Source organism: Octodon degus, unplaced genomic scaffold (assembly GCF_000260255.1).
Source record: "Octodon degus isolate 3935 unplaced genomic scaffold, OctDeg1.0 scaffold00028, whole genome shotgun sequence".
NCBI classification, from domain to species: Eukaryota; Metazoa; Chordata; class Mammalia; order Rodentia; family Octodontidae; genus Octodon; species Octodon degus.
In genome coordinates, this window is record NW_004524604.1 from 16444624 (window position 1) to 16450965 (window position 6342).

Below are 6342 nucleotides of genomic sequence, written 5' to 3' on the forward strand. Positions count from 1 at the left end.
CTGCAAGCAGGCACAGGTGCCAGAGGTTTGATCCCCGGGCCTGCTATGCTGGCCCTGCCCCTGAGGTGTGCTGCGATGGCAATTGAGACTGGGCATGGTGGCACGTGCCTATAATCCCAGCACTTGGGAGGCTGTAAACAGGAGAACTACTATGAGTCCAATCTAGTAGTGAGACCCTGAACACCCTGCAGACCCTTCCCTAAAAAAAATAAAAAATAAAGTAGCATTCAATGAGGCAGGAAAATATAGAATATTTATGCTATAAATTCCATATATGATATGTACAATACTATCATACATGTATTACTTTATATATAGATCTACACGGAAAGACAATTGCATTTATATATAATTAGCCACACATATAAAACCTGTCTATATATTTTATCAATAAATATACATGAAAAGTATAGAAGTCCCCTTTATCCATAGGGGATGTTTCATGACCATCAATATATGCTTTAGAACAAACTGAGTCCACACCCACAATAAATTTAATTTTACCCACAATAAATTTAACTTTAATTTATAAATTAGGCATGTGAGAAGCTATCAGAAATTAGTAATAGGGTTGGGGAGATAGCTCAGCAGTCTAACCCCTTGTCTGGCAAGTGCAAGGACCCAGGCTCGATTTCTGGTACCACATGCCATGCCATCCCCAGAACCCCAGGCCCACTATGCTGGCCCTGAAAATGGGCTTGGTGGTGAACGCCTATAATCCCACCACTGGAGAGCCTGAGACAGAAGGATCACTACGAATCTGAGCTGAGTAGTAAGACCCTGTGACAAACAAAGATTTTTTAAAATTAGTCATAACAAAATGGTGATGTTATAACAATCTATTGCAATATAAGTTATGTACCTGTGGTCTCACATTCAAAATATCTTACTGTATTGTTGACCTGATCAAGCTTCTAGCACATGATTGTCGTTCCTTATTTCCTCATTAAGTCAAAAACATTCACGTTTTCCCCCAAGGAAGTTCCTTGCAGCTTCTTTTTGACATGTCCTTACTGCCAGCATCACTGCTCTTGTGCTTTGGGGCATTAGTAAGTAGCTTGGGCTACCTGACCACAGACCTGCAGTGTGACAGCAGCTGTTCTGATGACCAAGACGGCTACACAGTGACTAATGGGCAGGCAGACAGCACAGACGTGCTGGACGAGGGCGTGATTCGTGTTTGGACGGGAAGGAGCAGAAGAGCACACAATTTCATTATGTCACTCGTGTCGTTTAAAGGTTATGAATTATTTACTTCTGGAATTATTCATTTAATATTTTCAGACTGCAGTGAACTGCAGGTAACAGCAAATGAGGGAAAATAATCCCTAATCAGCATGAGCTGCTATGCAGAATGATTGCTAACTTCTTTTTTATGCATTCTATAAGCTTCAGCATGTTCAAGATAGAGAATAATTAATAAATTAACTTTTATTTGGAATGTGACTTCAACAAGGGAAACTTCAGAATTTTAGAATCAGGAAAATATGAAGAATGGAGGCAGATAATTGCAGGAAATAAAAGATTCTACTTCCCGTACTTAGCAAAAATCGTGAGAAAAAAATTAAATTAAAAGAAGTGGGGCTGCTTGGCAAATTCATTATAGATGAACCACTAACATTTTAAGCGTCATCTTACCATAAATATTTTTTTAAAAAAACAAACTTGCCTATGTCCCAGGGATCATACTTATCTTTGGAACCTCAAGAATTTCAGAAAAAAGAACATATTGTTCAAATTTCAAAACAATGCAGTGTCATTAAACAACCTAATATTGTCATAATAACTCATTTTCTAATGACAGAAATCTAATGAAGATGGGTTGCCAAGAAGAATGAAAATGAAGAAAATAGCAGAGAAATGTGCCAGTCTTTTTTACTTATCCATCTGTAATGGTTGATACATTGTGTCAACTTGAGAAGTTAGAAGTTTTAAACAACTCAGTAGCATGCCAGGGTCCTACTTTGTAAACATCTTCATGCTGTGCAAGAGGAGGGCATATGGGGCCGGGCCAGACAGCTCAGTGGACTAAAGCACCTGCTTAGGCAGACCCTGGGGCATGCTGAGTTGGTGACTGAGACTGGGCCTGGTGGCACGTGCCTATAATCCCAGCGCTTGGGAGCCTGAAAACAAGAGGATCAGTATGAGTCCAATCTGGGTAGTGATACTCTGTAGACCCTGTACTAAATACATTAAAAAATAGTAATAAATGAATAAAAAAAAAGAGGAGCTCATGGAGATGAAGATGGTGTGAGGGCTGCACCTGCCCTGGGGCATGGGATAGCCTGCTTACAATGTAAAGGAGGAAAGGAGGCTCATTCTCCCCTCTTTTTGCTCTGGCTGCTTTTGCTGTCTTCTGATACCTCAAAGTGTCGCCCCTGTGCCATGCCAGCCCCCCTCCTTGAAGCCCGCAGATTACAGACTGAAACCTCCACAAACTGTGAGCTAAATAAATAAATCTTTCCTTCTTTAATTCGAGGTGTTGGGGTATTTTGTCTCAGCAAAGATGGAAAAGTAACCAAGACACCATCTTTTGCTATAACTCAAAGTGGGAATATGACTAAACCTTTGGTCAGATTCCTGTGACAGCTGATGTGGAGCTAGTTTGGAGCAAAATACTTGTAGAGAAAGTGGAAGGCAGGGAGCAGGGTGAAAATACGTGTATCTCTCCCAGCTTTTCTTTTTGCTTCAGTGTCTTTATATCACCATCTGAGTTTCAGTGAATCCAGCTATAGGGGGTGCTGGCGCTTTCAGTTGGGTTAATTTGGTTTTAGCAAAAGAAACTCTAGTTTAGCCTTGAATGTACCCTTGTTAAAATGTTGTCACTCCTTCAATCCTTCCCCACCCATGTTAAGATGTTGTAAACATAAAAGAAATAAGAGAAAGCCAGAACTAATTACAAAGAACAATACTGCCACTTCATGAGTCAATCTTGGTGGTCCATCGGTTGCCATGGAAACCAAGAAGGTATTTAAGCAAAGATGAAACTAAGAATGAGACCAGGCAGGTTTCTGATCTGTAAGGATGGGGAAACATGTTCCCACACTGACTGGACATTTAAGATCTGTAACCCGGAAGGGTCCAGAGGCTGTCTTTATTAACAAATTCTGTTTTTTTCCTAAGTTTCAGTCTGGTGGGGAAATAATTCTTGCTGTTTCGCTGTCTCATCACACAAACCTGAGTTCAGCTCCTACTGACAGCAGAGTTTGTGAGCTCCAGTCCAAATCCCTCCTTCCTTGCTGGCCTGAGTATCTCTGGCACATCTACTGCTCTCATTTCCAGGGCTTCCTTCCCTTCTTCTACTGGCCAGTGAGCACTTTCATTTCCTGTTTAATCCCACCAGAGATTCCTCATGTTCTGACAATGTTCAACTTTGTTTTGCTAACTGAAAACTGATTGGCACAGGACGTAAGCAAGAAATATGAGGTAAAATGAGAATGAATTTCAGCACAGTCATATAAGAAGGCACAGACAATACAGTGAGAATGGCAAAGAATCCAATAGAATATTAGTCAGTACATCACATTCTCTTGCACAACATTTTAACTGTTACTTTTCTCTTTGCTACAAATCTAGAGTCATCCTAACAATAACAACATAGCATAATGGTTAACAGCATAAACTCTGGAGCTCAAAATTTAATCAAAACCTAGTTTTGCCTTATCATTGGAGATAAAATATTAGGCATCTCTCTGTCTCAACTTTCTTATTTGCAAAATGGTGTAATAGTACCTACCACAGATGGAGTCAAGACATGTATAAAGTAAGCACTCAATAAATGTTGTTCAATTCATTTTTATTTTTGTGCTTACTTTTACATAGCAAATACATAAACTGATTACTAGGTGCAGTCTTGTCTTCCCCATACAATTATTTTTGCCTGGTCACTACATCCAAAGAACTTTCATACAGATGTTTTCATTCCACCCAACAATGTAATTGAGGTAGGTATAATAGGGTTTATGGTCCCAGCTCTACAAATGATAAAACCAAATTCAAGAATCATCAACAGTGAAAGAGATATAAGCCTGATTAAAACTTAAGTCTTCTCATTCCTAGTTCAGGATTTTCCAGTAATACGAATGAATTATTCTTGGGACTACCCTAACACTTTAAACATGTTCTCCAATTTTATACAGACAAAATAACTTGTAAACCTCATTAATATTCCTATCTGTGGGCTGGGGAGATAGCTCAGTGGTCTAAGCCCCTGCCTGGTAAGCACAAGAACCAGAGTGAAAAGATACCATGCTCACATTTGATAATGAGGTCATTCACACTGCTGGGGGAAACTTAAAGGCACTTCACAATACTAGCAAAAAAGGAAAATTATTAGATAAATACACTGCAAGATTTCACAAAAAAAAGGAAGTATTTCACAAGGTTTCAAGTAACTGCTCAAAGAGTTTTTACTATGCTGGGGGAAATCAAACTCCTTGGAAACTCAGGACAGAATTTATAAACTGATGAATTTATCATCTGATGCACTCTGGCAGCATGCATAGACAGATCCTGGATATTTACCTGAATTATTAAAAAGTATCCCAATGCAATGACTTGCCGATTCTAGTGTACCTTGATAGAAGATGAGACTTTGAATCAGTCATACAAAACAGATCAGTGGCAAGTGAATTATTCAGTAAGCAAAAAGTATATGAATTATTTTACATTAATATTTCATGTCTGTAAGTTTCACTCAACTGTAGCATTTGATAGTTTTTCATTCCCTTTTTAATGGTTCCCTAATAGATATTTCAGTTTTGAGAATTCTTTATATGATCTGTACCTTTATATGTTTTTATTTCATTCATGATTTGCAACTATTTTATCTTACAATCAGATTTACGTTTTATTGCTCTTTACAGTGTCTTTCAAAGATCAGCTCTTAACTTTGATGAATATTCATTTATGATGTTCTTGCTTCCACTACACTTTCAGTACAGTATCTAAAAGCTCATAGTCTCTAAAACAGAGTCATAAACATTTCATCTGATGGATAAAATTCTCTCTTCATCTATGAATTTACATAGTTGCTTAGTGGTGGGTTTCAGAAATATTTCCAGATGCCTGATTTTGTTGATACCTTCATCTATTTATCTATATCTATTTTTAGCTAGTTGATTTTGGTTCACAACATTTTAAAATAACCTCAACAAAATATTAGTAGTTGAATCTAATGATATCCAATAAATAATTGATTTAGTATAAAAGTATAGTAAGACAGTGTAGTAGTAGTGACAAGGCAAACAAGTAAGTCAATAGAAGAGAAAAAGTACATACTAGATGACTCTACCTATGTAAATTATAGAAAATGCAAACTCATCTATGGTTCATCTGGTGGTGGGACAGAAGTGAAGGTTGAGAACAAGAGATTACAAATGATGACAAAACTTTTGAGGATTATGCAACTCTTCATTCTCTTGATTGTAGGTAAGTTTGAACTTTGTAAGTTTTATCATTTTGTGTTTAACAAATATTGTTCACTTATAATATTTACTTATTTATAAAAATCAATTAATTTTAAAAACTGCACCAATTAGATGGATGAAGTCTTTAGAGATAAAATGTAATGAGTGCTTTAGGGTAGAGATAGTGACATTTCAATAAAACACCCTAATGTTATGAAGAGGTCAGTTGTAAGATTCCCACTTAGTAATCAAACTACAGCAAAAAAAAAAAAAACTAAATTGGAACTAACTGAAAAGCAATCGACCACAGATTAAAAGTGAAAGAATAAATGCCTGGGGGCTTACAACTAAAATATTTTTCAACACATTTACTTTTAACATTTTTCTACTTGTATATTAAAAATAAGATTAAATTGCATATGCAATTGTATATTTCTGTTTTCACTTATGATTATATGATAAAATACCCCTTTGGAATTAAATATGTTCCAATAGTATTATTTTAAAAAATAATATCTTTTTAAATCAGCTCATTTCTGTTGAATAGACTGGCTACTTAAAACTTGCCATCCATTACAAATCATCCTGCTTGAACATTTTATTACTTAAGTCATTGGTAGGATGTTTTATTTATTTTAAGGTAGATTCACAGAATATGTAGTTGCAAGTATCTTGTTTCTGAGTGACATAATATCTATATGTATTTATGAAATAGAATATGTTTTGATTTATTTATACATGGAGTAGTAATTATCTTAGAGCATTTAATATTTCATCACCTGGACTATTTATCATTTCATTTTTGGTTTTTGTTTGTTGGCAATGGTGATTAATCCCCATAGTCTTTGCATGACTTACACCCCCAGTATTTTCCCACTAAGTCATTAAGTTGCTCCTCCTGGGCTCAAGCTTGTGATCCTCCTGCCCCATCTAC

The 6342-nt window shown here is 36.6% G+C and overlaps 1 long non-coding RNA gene across 1 annotated transcript in view; it reads left to right on the top strand.

The window, feature by feature from the left end:
- LOC111816198 overlaps positions 1–6342 on the top strand; it is a 15424-nt gene that overhangs the window by 2459 nt on the left and 6623 nt on the right. Inside the window, exon 2 of the long non-coding RNA XR_002820649.1 lies at positions 2755–2758. This is a non-coding gene — a long non-coding RNA (uncharacterized LOC111816198). The remainder of the gene's footprint in view (positions 1–2754; positions 2759–6342) is intronic.